General features: G+C 39.8%; 1 protein-coding gene across 1 annotated transcript in view; it reads right to left on the reverse strand.

Annotated features, from left to right (window-relative positions):
* Window positions 1-24,973, reverse strand: part of LOC122789291 (phospholysine phosphohistidine inorganic pyrophosphate phosphatase) — a 1,206,440-nt gene that overhangs the window by 952,217 nt on the left and 229,250 nt on the right. The gene's annotated exons all lie outside the window — the stretch shown is intronic.

Below are 24,973 nucleotides of genomic sequence, written 5' to 3' on the forward strand. Positions count from 1 at the left end.
AGTAAAACTGATAATATTTAACCATTATAGAAAAGAATCTGCCTTCAGACTCAGTTTAATAATGTAACACATTAAATCCTCATTTTGAAGCTTATCGCTAATAACATTTAAATTGCTGTGCTATACATTATGCATAGCTTGTCGGTTAAACCTATTCACTTGATGAGACCCACTGTCTCATAGCTCTCTCTATAGCCTTCACCTGGAATCCCTGCTGTTGTTTCTATTTTTGCTGTCCTGATTGAAGGCACTTATGTTCAATGCACCAATTCTGGTCACATGTAATATGTCTACTTCCTTTATTATGCTCCTGGTTGGTATCCTCACAAGTTTATTTTCTAGCCTGAATCATGTTTCCAGCTGTACTCCATAAAGCCAAGTACTGGCCATCTGGCCTTTTACATAAGGGCCTTTTCTTTCCATCACTATTTTTAATGCTCACAAACTCAATCGCTCACTGACACTTGTTCATTCAGCCATGCAGTCACGCATTCACCATCCACCCACTTGCTCACTCATATGTACTATTAACAAATCCTTCATTCATTCTGTTTTCTTTCATCTATTCACATGATCTGCATCTGCAGTCTCTATCAATAACTGCTGTATTCAATCCAAACACCAGTTATCAACAAAAAATATCTTTGCTCGTCAATTAATATATTATTACTGCACTGCATTTCTGTCCTCTCTGTTAAGCATAATAGTTTTACTGGAGTGGATATTTATTTCAGTATTACATTTCATTTATCCGTACACTCCAGTAGAGTGGAAGCCTTTCTTCACAGGTGACTCAAGGAGTAAACTCCAGGCAAGAAAACATTCCAATAACTACTACATAGTCAAATCATAAGAAGCTCAGTATGCTGAGGGTATTAATGGATGTAATGAATCGCCAATAGCACTTTCATCTAGCTATGAATATTTAGACTCATAACAGCAGGCCTACTATTCCATTTTCCAAAGGCCAACTCTCCTAGCTCTCCCTCATATTTCACATATATTTGGCTTCTACTAATTTTACAGAATTAAATGATAAAACTGGTCTTCTTGCAGACTATAAGCATACCTCAACATTTAGACTTGCTGCAAATTTACCAACATAATTTCACTAAAACAAAAACATAATGGCCTTGTGGATAGTCAGGTCCCAAAGTTCTTATAGTAATGGAAATTGGTCTATAAACAAGAGCTTTCCTTAGCCTTAACAATTTGATTAATTTTATGCCTAGGTTTTTGTGCAGGTATTACAGCCCGGTTTAGTAATTTACCTATCAAATTCAGCTTTTCTTGTCAAACAAAACTCCCACTCTCCTCCCCAGCAGAAGTGCAATTTTCTCACTCATTTAATTCCCTAGATTATTGCTCACTCTTTTATTAACTCCCTAGTTTCCCAACTGCCATCATGTCATTTCATTTTGTGCACAGATTATATTGCTTTTCATATCACATGTTTCAAAAATAAATCATTCAAGGTGAACTTCAACCTAATCTGGTCTTCTGAGCAGCTGGTGTACAAAAAGCAGCTACTACTGAAATGGATATAAATAATACCACACTATTGGAAACAGTTGCCAAATCCAAGCAAGTTGATCTCCTACCAAATGCACAATAGGCAAACACTCTGCCAAAAGCAACTGATTGAAATAGGTATTCTTTGAGCAAGATCACTACATTTGTGGTTTACTCCTCTTCCCAAAGTACAGTGAACTCAGAGTTTTTATACTATGTTCAGAGGTGCACAGGAAAAAGTCACCTTGTTTCTGATCTATTCACTTTTCAAGGGACCAACTTTAGATTAACTAACATTAATCTAAGGGGAGCCTGTAACTAGCTCAATGGCAGTTTCAGTGACTGCCATTTCAGCAAAAATATTTCACTGAAAGCACTTTCCCCTGACAGTGGAGCATTCCCTTTTTTCCATGGCTATGCAACCTTGGGAAAGGTATATACAAGTTCGGGGGGAGCTGTCTCCCCACATGCACAGAGTTGGGGTGCTTTGCCCTCTGCAAAAAAAAAAAAAAAAAAAAATACATCTCTTCCAAGTTTCACTGAAAGTGCTTCTGGGTGAAACATTTTTGGAGTTTTTGCTGCCAGGTAAACATGTGCAATGTAGAGACGTGGTTCAGATATAAGCACAATCCTTCGTATTGGGAACATACTGGCCCTTCAGGAAACATATATTATTACCTTTTAAATATCTAGGACTGTGGTTCAACTCTATTCTATCCGTGGAATGTAATGTAAAACTTGGAAAATCTAGAATCAATGAAATGTATTTCTGTTGCTGGAAATTCTCCAGATTTCACACCAAACTACTGGGTGTGGAAATAAACACCAATATGAGATTTGACATCCATATCTATCAATTAATTAAAAAGTCCACAAAAATTTAGGTACACTACATAGGAATAAGCAGTATCTCACAAAAACCACAAGAATAACTACTGCCCAAACTCATTTGACCTCAACCCTTCTTTATGCATCACCTATCCTTATTAACCTCATGAAAACTGAACTGGCAAAACTAGAATCCTGTAACAATAACATAGCTAGGAATGCAGCACAAACCACTTTCAGATCTCATCACTGCTCTGCTCTAAAAAATTTAAACTGGTTAGAACTTCCCCAACTTTAACATTTGTCCCAGCTTAACATGGCTTACAAAATGTTTTATCATTCTGCAAAAAAAAACATCACTACAAGGCCTATTAGAGCCTTATTCCTGTAGTAGAATACTGTGTTCCAGCAACAAGACCCTCTTACTGATCTTAGTAACACACAATAGTGCTGGTGAATCCGTCTACTCTCATTATATTGCCAAGCATCTAGTACTACTATAACTAAATTTAAACAAATGCTAAAAACACACCTTATCAGTAAATGGCACTGTCCTTGCTCTACCACAGACTAAAAATTTCCCACTGCTCTTAATCTTTTTTTATACTAACGCTACTATCCTTGATATAAGTGTTGATTATGTATCATTTTACAATTAACTGATATGTATACACTTACATGGGAACTCTCCAAACCAACACATTTTAAATATTAGTGCAGTTGAGTTTCTCATTGTATGAACTTTGAGAGGAAATCTTTTTGGGACCTTGTATGTGGCACATTTTTTGGGATTGTTGTGCAAGTGTGGATGGGCAGTGTTTGGCACCTGGATGTATCACTGGAAGTTGACTGTAAATGCACCTGGAGGTGTCACTCAGATGTAATGAGTTAAGCTCTGTTATTTGTATTTTGTATTTGTTTTAAGTTTTACTTTCTTACTGTATATGTTTGGAGTTTTTCTCCTCGGGTCTCTGCTGAAAAAGGGCTTTATTTTTTCCCCAGTTGGACTAACTCAGTTACCAAATGTCAATAAATAAATAAATAAATAAAATTTGTCACCCCGGAAGATCAAACAGTTATTGGAAAGGCTTATTGAAATAGACACACCCTTTGCATCTTCTACAAACCAAAAGAATATGCAAGTAATGTAAACAGAATCCAAACATTCATATTACCAACTCCAAAAGAGAAAAACACTTCTCAATGTGAAATGTGGCCATTTCCCAGTAATAAAATACTTGACTTATGAGTACTTATTCAAATATCAAAAATATAAGTCAGAATGTATCTCTCTAATAAAGTTATTTCAGACATTACAACTAACAAAATGTATTTCTGTATTTTTAAAAGCCACAAATGCAAACTTGTGTTCATTAATACAACAGATTCATGAAAAACATTATATAGACCAAGAAACTTGGGGCCATTTGTAAAAAGTGACAGAGGAAGTGCAAAAATATAAAGAAAAAAACTAGAGATTTTTGAAGATATGAAAAAAAAAACATGGGCATGGGAAAGAAAGAGAAATCTGATATGGTACAATATTTATGCAAAGAAGAAAGCAAAACTAATCAATACAAAAAAAGCAGCTCCAAATATATTTGAAGAGAAATACAGGCAAAGGCACCCAGATATGGAAAATTTCACAATACAAAAAATAAGATCAGAAAGCGGGAATATAGAACAGAAGATTAGTAAAGTAGAAATTAAACAAATAGACGCTGAAGTTTTGGAACACCTGTGAAGTGAGGTATTTCATGTAAAAAGACTAACACAGTTTATGTCACAGCATGATGGAACGAGTCCCCAAAGTAAGAAGAAACAGATGGAGCGTGAGACATCTGAAGAAATATGGAAATGGGAAGGAAAAACAGATTTACTATGGTGCAATATTTATGCAAAGGAGAAAGCAAAACTGATCAATACAAAAAAATCAGCACCAAAGATATTTGAAGAGAAATACAGGCAAAGCTGTCTGGATAGGGAAAATTTTACAAATAAAAAAAGTAAGAAAACAGACAGGAAAAATAGAAAAGAGGATTACTAATGGAGAATTTAAAGAAACAAAGACTGAAGTTATGGATTACCTGTGAAGTGAAGGATTTAGTGTAGTAAGTCCAGCCCTGGTAACATCACAGCATGATGGAACAATAAGTCCCCAAATTAAGGAGAAACAGGTTGAACAGGAATAATCTAATCCCTTCCCACATGAAGATACTCTGCAGACTTCAGTAAGAAGCCAGTACAAAAACTTCAGTTGGAGTTGCACAGATGGCGAAGGAGTAGGAAACAGTGGCAATGCTGACATTCAGTATTGTGGAGTGATTGGCCAGCGAGTTTCCATATGAAGGCGCAATGGATGATGCAGGATGCAGCTAAATATGAATATGTCACAGGAAGATGTTCTGGAACTTTCTGTAGAATGCCTGTAGGAAAAAGAAAACAAAGAATGTGCCCTCACTTTAGAAGAAAATGATCTAAGGGAAGAGTTGCTTGCTTTAATGGAGATGGATGGAGGTATAAAGATGAGGGAAAAAAATTAATTGCAGAAAGTCAACAGGACCCAATATGTTAGAAGTCTGACAAAACAGATGAATACATTAAAAAGTGAAACAAAACACAAACCAAACCAGAGGACAAGGAATCCAAGCGAAGAAGATGGATTGGACCCACTCACAACAAGTGATATAAGACAAAAGATATTGCCAAGGTGGTTAGAAAATCCTTCTATGTCGCCCACCTAATCACAAAAGGGTTCACATCTAGAACAAAAGAGGTTATTGTGCCTCTCTACTCATCACTCATTAGACCCATCATAGAATACAATGCCCCATTTGGGATGTACCTAACAAGACACCTGCAACAGTTGGAAAGACCACAAAAGTACCTCACCAAGAGGATTACTGGCCTCAAACAGATGCCTTATGCAGCCCGACTCAAGAAACTCCAGTTGTACTCGGTTGCATACCGCTTACTCAGAGGTGATTTCTGCCTGACATGCAAGGCCATGTCCCCCAGAATTGATGGACATGCTCCACCTAAAAAAAAACAAATCCCGGAGAGCCATATGCTCTAGGGATATAGACCTCACCACAATGATAAATAGGACATGCTGGAGGGATAGATCCCTGTCGCAGAGACTCCCCATGCTTTGGAACAGGATTCCAATATATATCAGGCAGAGCCCCTCACTAACACTCTTCAAGAGAAACCTTGACGGGTGGATGGGAAACAGAAAATTTACCCCGGGGATCACTGCAGTGGCTGTGCTGGACAGTGGCGCAGGGAACTAATGGCTCTGCTGTTCAGGGGCACAGGGAACTAATTTAAGGGGGTGGCGAAAGCCAACACATTCTGGCTAGGCTTATGAATGCCCTTGGGCAGATAGCCTAGTACTTACCTATGAACCTATGAACAAGTTCACACAAGTTGCAGATAGAAGACTAACTGAGGTGTGTCAAAATCCACTTTAATCAATCCAATAAAACAAATCCACAGAAGATAAGCACTTTCATCTAGATAATCTAGACTTCATCAGATAACTTGTCACAAAAAGGTACTTCCTTTTATAGTAGCTCAACAGGAAGTGACACAAGTAATTAAAACAATTAAGTAAAAATCAGTGCAAGCACAATGTTAGCAGTCCTGAAAGTGAATACATACAAATAATAGCTTACTGTTAGATAACACACAACCCCCCCCCAATAAATACAGAATAAATAAATATCATGAAATATAAAAATACATGTTTGTGAAAGATGTTTTTATATATATATATATATATATATATATATATATATATATATATATATATATATATATATATAATATAATTTTAAAACTATCTAAATATATACAATTATAATAAATTGCTATATTGTTCAATGAATACTAGGGAGGTTTTGTTACCTCTCTAGTGCCTTTAATTTCAGTAAGGGACTAATAGAAATTTATTCATTTAGACCTGGCCAGTTCCCTCAAATGAACACAGTAATCAAGACTACTAATAGAAATGCTTGTGCTATAACAGAAGTAAACAGGACGTATTACAGGGCAGCTAAATTAATAATAAATAAAGTCTTACCACAAAAACACACATCAATAAGGGAAAGTAAGGGAAGAAATCAGATGCCCTCATGGAAGCATCAAATAGAGAAAATTATAAAAGAATTAAGACAAGAAGTGTCACTGTTAGAAGAGTATAGAAGAGGGAACAGATCAACAAAATTACTTAGAAAGATAAACGTGATAAAAGCAATGCGCAGTATCAGAACAGACCAGGATCTATACTACACTATTGCAACTAAACTAAACATATCAGCACAGGCAGACAAACTTAGAAGCTATGCAGACAGATATAAAGAAAAGTACAACATAAGAGATTTGTTGATGACCCAAAATAGTTATACAGGGAATTGGGAAACAAATCAAAAGGAAAAGGAACACCACCAAAAAAGAAGACACATTTTGGAGAAATATCTACGAAGACCCTCTGGACCATAAAGATGCAGAAAGGGTAGAAAAAGTAAAAGAAAAGGTAAGAAGTTCAAATGCACAGGATATGAAATGGGATGAAGTAATAGCCACAGAAACTGAAACAACATTAAGAAAGGCTGATGTAGTACCTAACTTCTGGTTAATAGTATTAACATCTTCACATGAAGATTTAGCTCTGAGTAACTACTACTTATATGCACATCCCAAACAGATATCAACCTGGTTAACAACCGGAAAAATGATCATCATCTTCTTTTGGCTGTTCCTGTTAGGGTCGCCACAGCAGATCACCTGTTTCCATTTCTTCCTGTCCTCTGCATCTTGCTCTGTCACACCAACCACCTGCATGTCCCCTCTCACCACATCCATAAACCTTAACTTAGGCCTTCCTCTTTTCCTGTTACCTGGTAGCTTCATCCTTAGCACCTTTTTCCCAATATACTCCGCATCCCTTCTCCACACATGTCCAAACCAACATAATCTTGCCTCTCTGGCTTTGTCTCCAAACCTTCCAACCTGGGCTGACCCTCTAATATACTTATTCCTAATCCTGCCACATCCAGCTCAAACTCCTGCCTTTTTGTCAATGCCACTGTCTCCAACCCATATAACATAGCTGGTCTCACTACCCTCTTGTAGACCTTCCCTTTCACTCTTACAGGTACTCGTCTGTCACAAATCACTCCTGACACTCTTCTCCACCCACTCCATCCTACCTGTACTCTCTTCTTCAACTCTCTTCCACACTCACCGTTACTCTGAACTATTGACCCCAAGTATTTGAACTCATCCACCTTTGCCACCTCTACTCCTTGCATCCTCACCATTCCTCTATCCTCCCTCTCATTCACACACATATATTCTGTCTTAGTCCTGCTGACCTTCATTCCTCTTCTCTCTAGAGCATATCTCCATCTCTCCAGGGTCTCCTCCACCTGTTCCCTACTCTCACTACAGATCACAATGTCATCTGAAAATGTCATAGTCCATGGGGACTCCTGTCTGATCTCGTCTGTCAACCTGTCCATCACCATTGCAAATAAGAAAGGGCTCAGAGCTGATCCTTGATGTAACCCCACCTCCACCTTAAACGCATCCGTCACTCCCACCGCAGACCTCACCGCTATCACACTACCCTCGTACATATCCTGTACCACTCTTACATACTTCTCTGACACTCCTGACTTCCTCATACAATACCTCAACTCCTCTCTAGGCACCCTGTCATATGCTTTCTCCAAGTCTACAAAAACACAATGCAACTCCTTCTGACATTCTCTGTACTTCTCCATCAACACGCTCAGAGCAAACAATGCATCTGTAGTGCTCTTTCCCGGCATGAAACCATACTGCTGTTCACTAATCATCACATCCCTTCTTAACCTAGCTTCCACTACTCTTTCCCATAACTTCATGCTATGACTGATCAATTTAATCCCTCTTTAGTAACTACAGCTCTGCACATCACCCTTATTCTTAAAAATCGGTACCAATACACTTTTTCTCCATTCCTCAGGCATCCTCTCACTTTCCAAGATTTCATCAAACAATCTGGTTAAAAATTCCACTACCATTTCGCCTAAACACCTCCATGCTTCCACAGGTATGTCATCTGGGCCAACCGCCTTTCCATTCTTCATTCTCTTCATAGCTATCCTTACTTCCTCCTTGCTAATTTCCTTTCTAATCCATTGTACTTCATGATTCATTATCCCTACATCATCCAACCTTCTCTCCCTCTCATTCTCTTCATTCATCAACCCCTCAAAGTACTATTTCCATCTCCTCAACACACTCTCCTCGCTTGTGAGTATGTTTCTCTCATTATCCTTTATCACCTTTACCTGCTGCACATCTTTCCTAGCTTGGTCCCTTTGTCTAGCCAGGTTCTTTTCTCCCTCCTTAGTGTCCAACCTTTCATACAACTCTTCATGTGCCTTATCCTTAGCCTTCGCCACCTCTCTCTTTGCCATGCACCTCATCTCCTTATACTCCTGTCTACTTTCTTCATCTCTCTGACAATCCCACTTCTTCTCTGCAAACCTCTTTGCCTGTATACTCTTCTGTACTTCCTCATTCCACCACCATGTCTCCTTGTCGTCCTTCCTCTGTCCCGATGTGATACCACGCACCTTTCTAGCCATCTCCCTTACTAGCTCTGCTGTAGTTACCCAGCTATTTGGTAACTCTTCACTGCCACCCGTGCCTGTCTTAACTCATCCCTGAACTCCACCTCACAATTACCCTTTTTCAATTTCCACCATTTGATCCTTGGTGCTGCCCTCACACTCCTCCTCCTCTTCTTGATCACCAACGTCATCCTACAAACCGCCATCCTATGCTGCCTAACTACACTTTCTCCGGCCACCTCTTTACAGTCTCCAATCTCCTTCAAACTGGCCCTCCTACATAAGATATAATCCACCTGTGTGCATCTTCTTCCACTCTTGTATGTCACCCTATGCTCCGCACTCTTGTTAAAATACGTATTCACCACAGCCATATCCATCCTTTTCGCAAAATCCACTACCATCTGACCTCCTGCATTCCTTTGTTTAACACCATACCTACCCATCACTTCCTCATCCTCACTGTTCCCTTCACCAACATGCCCATTTAAATCTGCTCCAATCACCACTCTCTCACCCTTGGGTATAGTCATCACCACTTCATCCAATTCACTCCAAAATTTTTCTTTCTCATCCATTGCACACCCAACTTGTGGAGCTATGCACTAACAACATTAATCATTACACCATCAATTTCCAGCTTCATAAACATCACTCTATCCGACACCCTTTTCACCTCCAAAACACTCTTCACATACTGTTCCTTCAGAATAACTCCTACGCCATTTCTCCTCCCATCCACACCATGATAAAACAATTTGAACCCACCTCTGATACACCTAGCCTTACTCCCCTTCCATCTGGTCTCTTGCACACACAATATACCAACCTTCCTTCTGTCCATCATATCAGCTAGCTCTCTCCCTATACCAGTCATACTGCCAACATTCAAAGTTCCGACCCTCACTACCACAGTCTTAGCCTTTCTCCTCTCTTCCTGCCTTCGGCCATGCCTTCCGCCTCTTCTCCTCGTTCGGCCAACAGTAGCCCAATTTCCGCCAGCACTCTGTTGACTAACAATACTGGTGGCGGTCATTGTTAACCCAGGCCTCGACCGATCCGGTATGAAAATATTAACTGGTGACTGCATGAAAAATTATACTCCTCCTTAACAGTGCGCCTGCAAACTATCCTAAACACTGTAGTCCAATAATCTGCCTACTGACAAAGTATAAATTATATACTGGAACTGATGCTGACATAGTTTTTAGTCATTTAGAAGAAAACTCAATTATGGCAATAGAACAAAATGGTAACTAAAGAAAGTCATATGGAAGAAATGGTCGTTTGTTGTTAAGTAAAGTCATAATGGTCATAATGGAGAATTGTAAAAAGTGAAAAAAATCTAAATATGGTATGAATAGATTACAAAAAGGCATTTGACAGTATACCACATTCATGGATAAATAACTGCTTATAAATGTATGAGATGCACCCTATATTGATCAATTACATTACAGTGACATGAACCACTGGCATATCACTTTGCATTTAATCTATGATTAAGGACAAATTATTATCCCAAGGATATAAAATTTAAAGGGGGATATTTCTGAGTGACTTTTTCTCTGCTGCTCTTGTATCTTGTCCTTGTCCCATTAAGCTGTCTACTTAAAAATTAGGTCATGGTTGCAATCTGACTCCTAGAAAACAACAATGCGTGAAGACATCTCATCTTCTTTCTGTGTACAATATAAAACTATATAGTTCATAATTTGAGGAGCTGAAAGCACAACTGCAAGTGGACAAAACTTTCTCAGAAGATATACGAATGTCATTTGGTCTTGATAAATGTGCAAAAGCAACATTTAAAGCAGGAAAGCTGCAGCACCAGGATAAAATAAAACATTTCAGAGCTTTACTGGAATGGCTCCCCCAGACTCTGCCACAGCTTGCTGTGAGGGAAAGGTTAATTTGCTTTTTATTTCTTGTATTTTGCATTACTTTATTGCATTTTTCTGTTTTGTATACTTTGATTTGTTTTCTTTACACTGTGATGTATTTGTATTCTAGTTTTGACTGCATATTAAAACTTGAAAAGAGACCACAGCTCTGTCTCTTGTGAGTCAGACAGAATTTTTTCCTCACTCTCTCACCCTGTTACTGTTGTGTTCTTAAACACCACTGTCATTCTAGTTGCCTGCCCCTTATGTTAATTTGACGATATATCTCATTCCCTCTCTCCATTCACTGACTGGTATAAGCACAAAATTATCATTTTGTGAAATCACTCCCCTTCAGCTATTTAAACTTATTGGCCATCCTATTGTATTCCATAATACCAGAATACAAAAGTTCCCACCCCCTTTCACTCTATCTTGCTCTTTTAAAAATAGTGGCTCTCCATTAAAACTTAACTTTTTAAACAGCTAAAACTTAAGCTACCCATTTTCATATCCAACTGCTTAGTACACACTGCAGTGTTTAGGATAAACCTTTTTTTCTTCATCTTACCTTTAAGCATCTATTGCAAGACAACCAGTTATTGAATCTGCCTCTCAGTAGTCATCTTGGGATTAGAGCTTCTGTTTTTTCCTGGTGAAAGAAGGAGTACAGAGACATTAATTTCTGGAGACTGCTAATCACCAGAAAGCCTAATAACTGTTTTATAGGTGACAGCTTGGAATCTGTGCTTATATTCTTATCATGGTGAGAGTAGGAGCAGAGTGCATTGATTCCTGACTGCTTCTGGTTGGAGAGTGAGTGTCTGTGCTTAACATGTCTGATTGGTCTGGTTGCTATTCAAGACATCTACCAGAGAAAGGCTACAAACCTACAAACCCTTGCATCATCTGGACAAGGCTGCAGATCACCAAACAGGCTGTGGCCTGCTTATCTTCTAGGGATTGGTGCTAACATTTTGTTTATAGTGAGAAAAGAAGCAAAGGAGCATTGTATCCTGACAGAGTGAAGCTGTGGTGAGACCAGCATTAGTAGTAGCCAGGCAGTAGCCACTCATGCTACTTCCCTCTTTTCATCATTCTTGACACGCTAATTCTTTGTTTTCAGTAAGCACTGCTTGATTTGTTTCTAACTTCAGAATATCTGCCTAAATAAATCATCCTTAAATTTTCAGGGTTTATGCATTAGTTTCCCCTCAACTGTTTGGCAGTGCTCTGTATAGACTTAGACACATTGAGTGACATTTTTCCTGTAAAAGCACAATTTAAATTTCTCAAATACCTAGTTGCACACAGGACAACTAGTTTGCAGTGACCAGCACTGTCCACGTAGTTGCAAACAAAATTCCTACTGTCTCCGTTAACGGCTTGGTGGATAGGGGCATCCTGAGGCAATGCAGAAATTGCCTCATGTTGACTGACAACCAGTTAATTCTCAAACAAACTGATATGGTATGTGAGAGATGCATTTACGCAATGTCACTGGAAGTAAAGCTTTCACATAAAAGTACTCCTAACGTCAATAAAGTTGTCAGTAGTACACACACTGCACCCATCAAGCCCAATTCAAAGCAGATGTATAGACCTGCATATGCTGAGGCATTTACATGTAACCTTCCTAAACCACAAAGACCTCCTACATGAAGTACACATAACAAATATCCTCAGCAGCCTCAGATGCGCTCTTTCAAAACAACACCTACATCAACACATACAGCTATATCTTATGGAGCCTCTACTTCTAAGCCCATAAGACAAGTCACCCACAATCCAACATTCTAGTCATTGGAGACTCCATCATGAGACACACTGATGTCCCTCTCACCAGAATGAGTAAGGAGAAAGTTTCAGTCAGTTGTTTACAGGGGCTAGGATCCACCACAATATGCATGCACTCAGGTCGTTGGACCATAATTACCAACATGACTCAGTCATAGACCATATGGGAGTAAATGACCTGAGATGCACCTCCCTAGACTATATGAAGAGAGACATCATGGAGCTCTTGGAATATGTGTCTCAGGCTGGTATGAGCCTAGCACTGAGCATAATTTTTTTACCTTCTCCAAGGATGATGCCACAATACAAACAAAGATGATGGACTTTAATAATTGGCTTAGTTTCTGATGTCATTCTAAGGGGGTGAAATATTTGTCAGCATGGAAGGAGATGGTCAACAGACCACGCTGCTTTGCCAGGGATGGTCTGCACCTCTCCGCTCTAGGCCTTCAAATATTAGCTACAACACTGTCTTTCCCCCATAGTGCCTTTTTAGGCAATGCCAAACTGAATGTACTTCCGACACAGCAAATCAAAACCAAGAAAATCTAAAAGTATTACTGCTCAATCCTAGAAGTCTAAACAAGAAACCTGTTATAAGCTGCCCACTGGCTAAATGCCCTTCTAAGGAACCACCCCCTAAACAAGCAGTCCTACAAGGCTTACAGCAGAAGGACGCTGCCCTACTGAATAACTCAGAAAACCTGTTCTAAGCTGCCCACCAGCTAAAAGCCCTGCTAAGGTTAATATTCATCTGAAACTATCTGTGCATTTTACATTTGCTGACCTGGGTCTATAGCACTATTCCCTAGCCCCATCTATAGTACCAACCCCTAAAACTACACTTCCCCCATATTTTATCTACAAAATTGGAAGCAAATTAAAGAGATTTCCCCAAAACTAAACCAAAAAATTGTAAGTAAAAAAAGGTAAAAAGAAATCCCCTGACTTACAATTGATACAGTACTTCTATTCAATCAGAGCCTATCCTGTTAAACCTAAGGATACTTACTTACTTGCAGTTTTCTTGTGTGTGGTTAAGCCCTGCAAGCCTATCAAACCTGGGATCCCCTCCCCCTGCACAATTACGTATGCGAAGTTTGAAATACAACTATGAACCCACCATTTTTAAAAATCAGTGCTCCTAGACCCAGTCGGCAGCCCTCACCCTCATGGTATGTGCCTAATGTTATATTTTTGTATTTACTCTAGTGAATTCAGCAAAACTGCGGTGGTGGTGCTGCGGTAGCATTGTCGCCTCACAGTAAGATGTTGTCCTGTTTGATTCTCAGCTAGAGTGTCTTCTGTGTGGAGACATGCGTGAATGGGCGTACCTTCGTTGAAGGTTGTGCGTCAGGGCCGGCAACTCGGCACATAAAAATCTACTGCCAATCATTAGCGGACCGGAGTTCCGCTGTGGCAACCCCTAATCGGGAAAAGCCGAAAGACACAACAACAACAACAACTCTAGTGAATTCAGCATTTCTACAAGTTTTTATGCTACTAATGCCTTTTTTGTCCAACAGAAATGTATAAAGTGTAATAGAATGCTTAGTTGTTATTGCCGATCAGCTCTACAGCAAGCTGTTTTACTATATTAAGCTAGTTAGCATGGATACATAATTCCTAATGAATGTTGCCTAGAGTCTACTGAGATTGCAACATAGTAATATTGAATCTGTTGCAACAGTATAGCGACTTAGCGGCTATTAAACTAGTACAACCTCACATTGAATGTTAAAACCTAACTGAACTTGTGGATTACATTCCTAAAGCTACGGACGGCCAAACTCATTGGTCTGTGTATTTAGAAGCTAAATTATAATGTTTTAGTGGCTTTTCAACTATTATAATCACAAAGTGTTATGTTATTACATAGAGAACTTGCAGAGTATGTTTACAGATGGCCAAAAGCTTTGGTCTGTGTATTTTAGAAACTACAGCATACTGAATGTGACGCTTGTTAGCTCGGAGGGACTTAATTAACTTATAACAGTAATAACACACATTACAATTAACAGACTAGAGGCTCTCCTGCTTTAAACATAACTAAGAACTTTATTATCTGTATCTGTTACGTAATATAGTAGGCACATCAGAAAAGCCGATATTTTATATCTAAACAGAATAATACAGAAGAAATAGTTGTATTGTGGATGTAATTGCTTTGATTCCCTGCACACAGTGTTACTGTTTGAGCCCTAAACCTGTGTTAATTAATTTTAAACTATCTTACCCACCAGGAACCATCCCCCTAAACAAGCATTCCTACAAGGCTTACAGCAGAAGGACGCTGCCCTACTGAATAACTCAGAAAACCTGCTCTAAGCTGCCCACCGGCTAAAAGCCCTGCTAAGGTTAATATTCATCTGAAACTATCTGTGCATTTTACATTTGCTGACCTGGGTCTATAGCACTATTCCCTAGCCCCATCTACTGGGAATCCAATTCAACACCAAACGCTGTAAACGTGTAAACACAAACTCCCTGGACCAGATAGTCAGTACACCAACCGGGGTGCAACCATACTGGATCTGGTCCTCACTAATATGGGAGACTGCTGCACACCCTCTACTGTAATGCCTTCCCTGGTAAGGTCAGACCACAAAATGGTCTCCTTTGAGGTAAAAATAAAAATAAATAAATAAAATAAAGTAAAAGTAAAAATAAGTAAAACCTGGACCCTCTGCTAAACCTGGAATATTCAGGAACTGTTCTAAGGCTAACCTCCTGCTATTAAGTGAGAACCTGGCTAAATTTCAAGCCCCCATAAACCCTGTGAACACTTCTGCCTATGCAGAACTGTTCACAGAAATCCTGTATAAGCATGTTAATAGCTGCATAGAGGCAGCTGTACTCACCAGGAAGAAGTACAGAACTAACTCAAAAAAAAAGCCACCCTGGTGGAATCACAAAGTCAGTCAGCTATATAACAGGAGGAAGAAAATCATGGCAACAATTAGGAGGTGCAGCACCCAGCAGGATAAAAGCACTCTTATAAAACTAAAACAAACAACTCAGAGAACAAAATGTCTACCAAAGCCAAATTTGAGGCAAGTTTGGCCTCCCAGGCCAAGGGCATCCAAAAAGCATTCTTTAGCTATGTCGGCAACCTCAAAGGCAATACACAATTATGTGCAAAGCTCATTGTAAATGGAGCCACCTATATTGAGCCAGAAGATATAGCAAGCCTCCTGGTTGATAAATTCAGCTCCAACTTTACCCCTCTCTCCTCCTCAACCTTCCCTCAGAGAATATCAGCAAATATAACTCTCCCTACTATCACTAAGGAGCAGGTCCTTAATGCTCTCTCTAAAACCAAGAACACTGCATCTATGGGCCCATACCATATCCCACGATGCCTTCTACATAACATGAAACATGACCTATCAGGCCTCTGGAATTACTATTTAACTGTAGCCTCCAAACAGGCTTTGTGCCTCATGAATAGAAAAAGGCAACAGTCATCCCTCTGCATAAAGGTGGGCCATCTACAGACCCTAGAAACTACAGACCCATAAGTCTCACTAGTCTTATATGTAAAGCCATGGAAATAATTATCATGGAGATGATCAACAGAGATATAGTAAACTTCCAGACACTGGACCCAACCCAGTTTGGTTTCAGCAAGGGCAGATCATGTCTACTCAGCCTGGTAGACTTCTTTCATAAGGTCACCAAAGCAATAGATGAGGGCAAAATCATTCACACTCCTACATTCACCTGGCCAATGTATTTGACACAATAACCCACTCGGGCATTTTTGACAAACTCATGAGGTTAAGTACAAACTCATATGTCACCTGGTGGATAACCACCTGGCTCACAAACGGGACCCAGAAGTTAGAATTGGGGAGTCCACCTCTACAAAGAGGCCAGTCACAACTGGAGTCCCTCAGGGATCAGTCAGTGGACCGTTCCTTTTTGGCATTTACATCTCAGAAATCAAGTCAATGTCAGTGGTCTTTAGCTGACTAAATTTGCAGATGATTGCAAATTAGGAGCTGTCATTGAGTCTCACACTGACATAAATGTTCTCCAGGAGGGGCTGACACAGGCAAACAACTGGTGTCAGAGCCATGGACTAAAACTTAATGCCAAGAAATGCATAATAGTATCCTTTGGAAAGTCATCCATCCCTGGTAACTATCATATTGACAACACACCCCTTAGAGTTGACCCAGTAGTCAGGGACTTAGGGACACACATAAATAGTAATCTAGCCTTTGATCATCACGTGTCTACAGTGGTGAGGAAATCATTCTATGTTGCGCAACATATAAACAAAGGTATGGCATCTAAGTCCTAGGAAGTCATTGTTCCACTGTAATCAGCATTTATCATACCTATCACTGAGTATAATGCTCCCTTTGATTTGTACCTAACCAGGCATATCCAACAATTGGAATGTCCACAGAGGTTCCTTACTAAAAGACTAGAGAGCATAAGTAATATGTCCTACGCAAATCACCTCAAGGCCATATCCTTGCATTTGTCTCCTACTGGCTTTTGAGGGGAGATCTATGCCTGGCATACAGGGCATTGTAAGACCCCACTAGGATGAACCTCCTGCATATCCACAAAACAAACAGCACCAAAATTACCTGTTCTAAAGGCTTAAGCCTTGCCTGTGATATAAAAAGGACCTGCTGGAGAGATAGGTATGTATCCCAGAGAGTACCCCTTCTATGGAACAGGCTTCCCATCCATGTGAAGCAGAGTTCCTCCCTAACCCAATCCAAGTGCAGCTTGGATAACTGGATGGGAAACCAGAAATTTATCCCTGGTTTAGCACCTTTGTCTCTAATGGACACAGGTAACCTGTAAATGGTTCATCTCTCAGGCACATACTTACACTTATCAAAGATATGAGAACTTGTCAGAGATTAGGGATGCATGGCTAGGCTTAAAAAGGCTCTTGTGCTTGTTAGCCTAATAAACACCTATGAACCAAAAAAATATCAGTCTACAAGAGGAATGTGATATAAAGGAACATGAGCAGGAGGGACTGTATGTATATTTAGGAACTGATGACGGATCGACAATAAAACATGAACAAATGCGAACAAAACTAAAATTAATACAGAAAACACTGACATCTAGGAAAAAAGTCCAAGCTATAGATAAATTTGCTCTTCCTGTTCTAACTTAGTTTTGGGGTGAGTGACTGGCCCAAAAGGTACTGGATCAGTTGGACCAGAAAACAAGAAAAATGCTTTTTTTGCTTATCAAATGATATAAAAAAAGTAGTGTACATCAAGATTATATATGCCCTTTTCTGATGGAAATATGAGCTGCCTTGAAACTGACTACATGTATAGATCTGTAATTGTAGGACTGCATACATTTATGCTGACTTCACCAGATCCAAACATTGTGAAAGCTTTACAACATAAGGCGAACCAAGTCTAAGATGACTTCCCTGCTTAACTTAGCAGCAAGGGTGTATCTAGGCCTACTAACTGTACTCAGGTGAGTTCATTTTTTTCTGAGCATCTCTCAGAAACTTTATAGTACAAATAGCATTGAACAACTGTGTAAACCAATATGCAGTAAGCAGTGCTAAATAAAATATACTTTCCTGGGAAGAATGGACCTCTAATGTAGTCATTTTATGGTTGCAAGTAGCAACAACTGAAAATAGTGCCCCTTTCCGAAGTGGATAAGGACAGTATTTTGAAAGTTGAGTACATTTTTAAATGATAGGTGGGGGCAACAGCATAATGTCTGAGTACAAAATATAAATTTCTTTCGGGCTACATCCCTGTTTAGCAGAAATATTCTGGTGGCAAGTAGGAAAGGAAATCAAACCAGAAGGAAACCAAAATCAGACGGCAACAAAATGTGCCAAGAAACAAAAGAAAGGATATAAGGAGAAGGATCAGAGGAGAAGGCAAGAAATGTGGAAAAAGCATAAACATAGCTGCATGTACAGAAAACTCCTGGAACAACCTCATGTTGATTAGGACCGGTCACAAGAATAGATAAGGAGGTGTTCATTTAAATCAAAAAATGAAAGGTTAATACTGGTGGCCCGGGATTATGGTCTGCGTACACGTTGGTTTACAAAGTCCTTGAACATGTGGGAGAAACAGACAAGTGCGTTTCCGCAAAACAGAACTGGAAAGTCTCACACCTCATTTCTGGGTGTAATACACTCATGACAGACAGCCTGTATACTGAAAGGCATAACAATGTGGCAAGAATATTACACTGGGGATTGTGAAAACATTACGATATTAAAGTAGTTGAGAAGCACTGGAAAGTATAATAATGTTTATATCACATGGGATCACCCATTACCAACAGTTCAAAAAATATATGAGAGAAAACCAGATGTAGTAGTCCACGAAAAGAAGGCAAAAGTAGCACTGAACACTGAAATTGCTACACCCAGTGATTACAATGTTTTACGTAAACAGAGAAACAAAGTCATAAAATAACAGGATTTGCAAGCAAAAATAAGGGCAACGTGAAAAAAGGATTACTTAGAGAGTTCCAATTAGGGTTGCCATCTTTCTTTGTGGCTAAAACCGGATTAAGGTCACACCCCTCTCATCACCCATAACTCCACCCACCCCACCCCTCTCTCATATTTTCCCCACCCATTTTGTGACATCACCATGACATCAGCTGCTGGGAACGCCCTCTTTTTTCTGTTCCAGGTGCCTGCTTTCAGCCAATTTACAAATGTCCCTGCCAGCAGTGCTAAACATCACACTCCATTGTCATTCTGATACAATGTTGTGTCTGGAAAGGTCTGTTAAAGAATACTTTGCAACGTGAAATCATAAATACTTCACTGCATCTTCCCATATTTGCTTATCAAAGTAAATGTTCATTATTTAATTTAAAGTTGTTGGACTATCTAATCTTGAGATCCTATTTTAACTGAAATTCGAGAAAGAGCAGATATCATAAATTGCATTTAATAATATGCAAAACAATTGCAGAACACACTCAATAAAAAGCAGTCAATATACACTACATGTATGCCCAAAAATGCAAAACACACGTATGACATAAACAGATATACATTACAAAAACAGTAGTAACACCGCTACTTTCTTTACCCACACTTTCAAAACATTTTTCCAAGAACTTTCCTTACAAGCTGCATTACTCTATAAAACACTTGTATGTCATATAAACAACCCATTCTTACAATTTAGCTGATTAAGATTTCATTACCTCCATACCAATGCAATGCATACAGTACTAGCAATTATATTACTTCCATACTAATGCGTACAGTACTAGCAAGCAACTACTGATCACAAAACACCTAAGGTCTAAACTGCTAATGTTTAAAGAAATAGAAACATAAATCGGATTTCTTATTAAAAGTATAATAAACTTAAATTTAGTAATATAGACATAAATACAGAGAACAATCACAAAATAACAGTTTTAATTCATTAACAGCCTAAAAGGTAATTATGCATTTCGTTATCAATACTCTACAACCTGGGATGTACAGATCATCGGAAACCAAATTTTTTTTTCTGATGTTAACACATAGCAGCAAAGTTCAGTGTTGCAACTTGCTTTAAAATATATAAATACTAGTACCTTACCATAGAAACTCACCGCTCTGTTGGCCCAAAAAGACCAGCTTGAATTTCCTCAGAGGATTCTGAAATCACCTCCCACTGACATGGTAAGATGACAGTGACGCACGGAACGAAAGGCAGGGAACCGAGCAGGGCTGGGGTCTGTTGCAGGCAGCAACTACAGAATGGACTGGACAACTTGGAGTCTACTGGACTCAAGTGAAACTAAGTGGGTGGTCAAGGTGGTTTCCGGTACTGGTAGTGGCACTTGCTGGTTACTAAGCCGCAATACAACCCAAGTGGCTAAGCAGTGATTGCCAAGTATAGCACTACCTCTTCCCACAACCTCCAGCCACCTCTCTGTAACTTAGGGGGACTAAAGGTAATTGAACAAAAAACTACGGGCACTCATAAAATTGTCTAAGGCCAGCTTCGAGAGAAAAACTGCACAGGACACTAAGGATAATCACAAGGCTTTCTTTAGTTATGTTAGGAACCTGGGGGGTAATTCCCAGATATGCTCAGAATTAGTCCAAAATGACAAAAAATACACCGAACCCACAGACACTGCCAACATCCTAGCTGACAGGTTCAGTGCAAACCCCCCCCCCACCAAAAGGGCAAATATCTATCCCAGCAGAGTGCTGCCCCCCTGACATCTCAGATGCTCAGGTAAGAGCCGCCCTCTCCAAAGCAAAAAACACAGCATCAATGGGACCAGACGGTATCCCGGGCTGCATCCTACATGAACTCCAAGAAGAGCTAAACCCAAACATAAAACTACTATTCAATCTCAGCCTTACTACAGGATATGTGCCCAAAGAGTGGCTTACAGCAACAGTGGTCCCTCTCCATAAAGGTGGTGCCTCAACGGATCCTGGAAACTATTGCCCCATAAGCCTGACTAGCTTGATCTGCAAAGCTATGGAAAGGATTATCATGGACCTCATAAATAAAGATATTGGGGACCTACAGACACTGGATCCTACCCAGTTCGTCTTTGTTAAGGGCAGATCCTGCCTCTTAAACCTGGTTGATTTCTTTGAAACAGTCACCAAGGCCATTGACGAGGGGAAGGTGGTCCACACAGCCCACCTGGACCTCGCAAAAGCCTTCGATACAATACCCCACTCGGGCATTATAGATAAGCTCACCAGCTTAAATATAAACCCCTATGTCACTAGATGGATTGCAAACTGGCTCAAGGACAGAACCCACATGGTTAGAATTTCTGGAGCCATGTCAGACTCCAAACCAGTTGGAAGTGGTGTCCCACAAGGCTCAGTCCTGGGACCTCTCTTGTTCGGTATATATTTCTCGGAGGTACAGGCCAACACGGAAGGACTGTGGCTGACCAAGTTCGCAGATGACTGCAAACTGGGCGCCATAATCGACTCTCCAGCCGACACAAGCATCCTCCAAAAGGACCTCATAGAAACAGACAACTGCTGCCAGAGCCATGGCCTCAAGCTAAATGACAAAAAGTGTATAGTCATCCCCTTTGGCAAAAACAAAGTGCCCACAAATTACCACATAGGTGGTAATCCATTAAGTACAGAAGAAGTAATTAGGGACCTGGGGACCCAAGTTGATAGCAATCTCTCATGTGACAACCACGTGGCCAAAGTGGTTAGAAAAACATTTTATATAGCCCACCTAATCATGAAGGGATTCACATCTAGGTCAGGGGAGGTCATCGTGCCTCTTTACTCATCCCTCATCAGGCCCATAATTGAGTACAATGCCCCTTTTGGGATGTACCTTACCAGACACCTGCAGCAACTGGAAAGTCCCCAAAAGTACCTCACCAAGAGGATCAAAGGGCTCAAACAGATGCCATATGGTGCCCAGTTAAAGAAACTCCAGCTCTACTCAGTGGCATACCACCTGTTCAGAGGCGATCTGTGCCTGATGTATAAAGCCATGTCCAACCCGGAATTAATGGACATGCTGCACCTCAGAAAATCCAAATCCCATCGAGCTACGCGCTCGAGAGACTTGAACCTCAGCACTGAAATAAATAGGGCATGCTGGAGGGACAGATTCATAACCCAGAGGCTCCCTTCACTCTGGAATAAAATCCCAGTCCAGGTTAGGCAGAGTCCCTCATTGACTCTCTTCAAGAGGAATCTTGATGAGTGGATGGGAGATCGTAGGTTTACCCCGGGTATCACTTCTGTGTCACTGTTACACAGAGGCACAGTATACTAACCTCGAAAAAGGGCATAGCAAAATAAATTTAAAATGGGTGGCGAAAGCCAAACACATTCTGGCTAGGCTTATAAATGCCCTAGGGCAGATAGCCTAGTATGAACCTATGAACCTATGAACTACAACAACCTAACATGCTGCACAGTCAGAAACCACACCCAATAGCAAATCTGAGCAATGTGTAGATCCTATGATTTACATGTTGTGAGGAAGCAAGCATGACATTGGTTATATGATGGGTGCTGCTACTGTGTGAGACTTTGTAATTTGTGTTAGTATTCTCTCAATTGTTCACACTGTAGGTTGTGACCCATATTGGCTATGGAAGGAATAAGTAGGGGATTGTAACCCATGTTTTCTATGATATTTACTATTCTTTGTTTTCTCAGTATCAGTACTTCAGCATTTAATTTCAATAACTTAGAAAAATGGTGCAAAACCCGGACTTCACCTGTCCGGTTTTGAATGAAATTGGTAACTGGACAATTTGCCAGAAAACCGGACAGTCCGGTAAAAACCGGACAGCTGGCAACCCTAGTTCCAATAGCAGTATGAGCAATGGGTCTCATAAAAGAAAATTATCATATTTAGATATGCTACCGACATGTAATTGTGTACGAACTGCATAAAAAGTCTATTCTGGACACATTGTGGGCGCTGTAAATAGCGCTTTTTGCTAACATCAATGACTGAAACAATACTAATTCCATCAACTGTAGTCATGCTTTGACTTAAGAATGTGGTCAGTTCCCATCAAGGTATTAGAAACCCAAGATATGGAGAAATTAAACCAAGGCATAACTTTGGTTACCCTTTGTTCTGCCAATATATATATATATATATATATATATATATATATATATTTATATATACATATATATATATATATATATATATATTCACACATGGACACTTAAAATAATCAAAACATCCAAATATTGAGGTTGCCAACATCAACAACACAAGATTGACAAAAAAAATCGACATCACTACAAATGCACCTTGTAGCATACAAGTTAAAGCACTGTTTTTTTAAGGGGAAGATTTATATTTTGACTCCAAGATAACACAATACCAGTGAAGGGCATATTCCACAAATCAAGTAATGTAGTGGTCTTGCAAATCAATCAGCTGTTTAGTCAACCAAACTGTGTTGACGAAACAGATATCAACTTTAACTATATGCTACCTTATTACTGTCTCATATAGCTTTTGGTTTTACTTATCCTTTTAGTTTCATCTGGTTACAGACCTTTTGGTTTCTTGGGTCTATTTATAGTATAACGTATAATACCATAGCACAGCTTTAATAACATGGTTTTTCAGGTGTAACTACATTTTTTTACTTTAATTTATCACTAGACCATTATAGGCATTGCTACAAGTTTGTTAGTATGAGACTCATCCATAGTATTTAGAATGTTGACCAGACATGGCCTGCACCTGTCGCCCCTGGGATTCCAGATACTGAAAAAGGCTCTTGCCACCCCTACAGTGCCTTTTTAGGCAAGGTTCAAATGACAAATTCACCACCATAACAGGTACAAGCAAGCAAAATCTGAGGGTAATGCTACTCAATGCTAGAAGTCTAAACCGCAAAATGCACTCACACGAGGCACTCCTTAAAATATAGAGCATCGACATCTGTGCAGTGACAGACACCTGGTTCAAAGCTCCAGAGAGCACCCCTGCATTACCAGGCTATAATTCATACCACACCTTTCAGCCACCTAACCCGGACCGAAACACTAAAGGTGGAGGCGTGTCCATATTCATTAAGGATATCCACACTAGTTGCTCAGCATAATGCATCTGAGATTAGCCAAGTTCAACTAACTCTGGGCAAGACCACAATCCAGATTGTAGCTTGCTACAGACCCCCCCCCCACCATGCCCCAGGATTCCCACTCCTCTTTTCTTGATACACTGGAAAATATTAGGGTACAACTCAACACTCTAATAATGTGCGATTTCAACTACCCCACTATTAACTGGGAAAACTACTCATGTACCAACTCTTTTGCTCAATGTTTTTTGGAATTCATAAATTCCAACGCCTTGGATCAACTTATCCACACCCCCACCAGGGGCAGCAATATCCTAGACCTAGTCATCATCAACATGGGTGACCGGTGTTCCACACCAGAGGTCAATTCCTCGTTGGTCAGATCCAACCACAAGCTAATCACCCTAGACATCCACATCCTACCCCATTAGGGAAACAACCATAAAATATTTCTCCAAAGCCAACTTCACGCTTCTTAAGACAGAAGTGGCAAACTTCACGACACCCATGCAGATGGACAATTGAGGTACGACTGCTGAATCCTACACAAATGCACTTTATAAGCACTTACACGAGTGCATGGATCATGCTATCCCTAACAGAACCAAGATGCTATCCTCCAAAAAAAGGAAGCCAGTCTGGTGGTCTTCTGCCATAAACAAAATCTATAACAGAAGAAAGAAACTGTTGCAAAAAAAAAAGAGTAAAATCCCATGACTGGAGGAACTCCCTGGTCAGCCTCAGTAAGAAGCTGAGATCCCTCATAAAATCCTCCAA

This window comes from Protopterus annectens, chromosome 14.part0 (genome assembly GCF_019279795.1).
Source record: "Protopterus annectens isolate FY-2018-M chromosome 14.part0, PAN1.0, whole genome shotgun sequence".
In the NCBI taxonomy this organism is placed as follows: Eukaryota; Metazoa; Chordata; order Ceratodontiformes; family Protopteridae; genus Protopterus; species Protopterus annectens.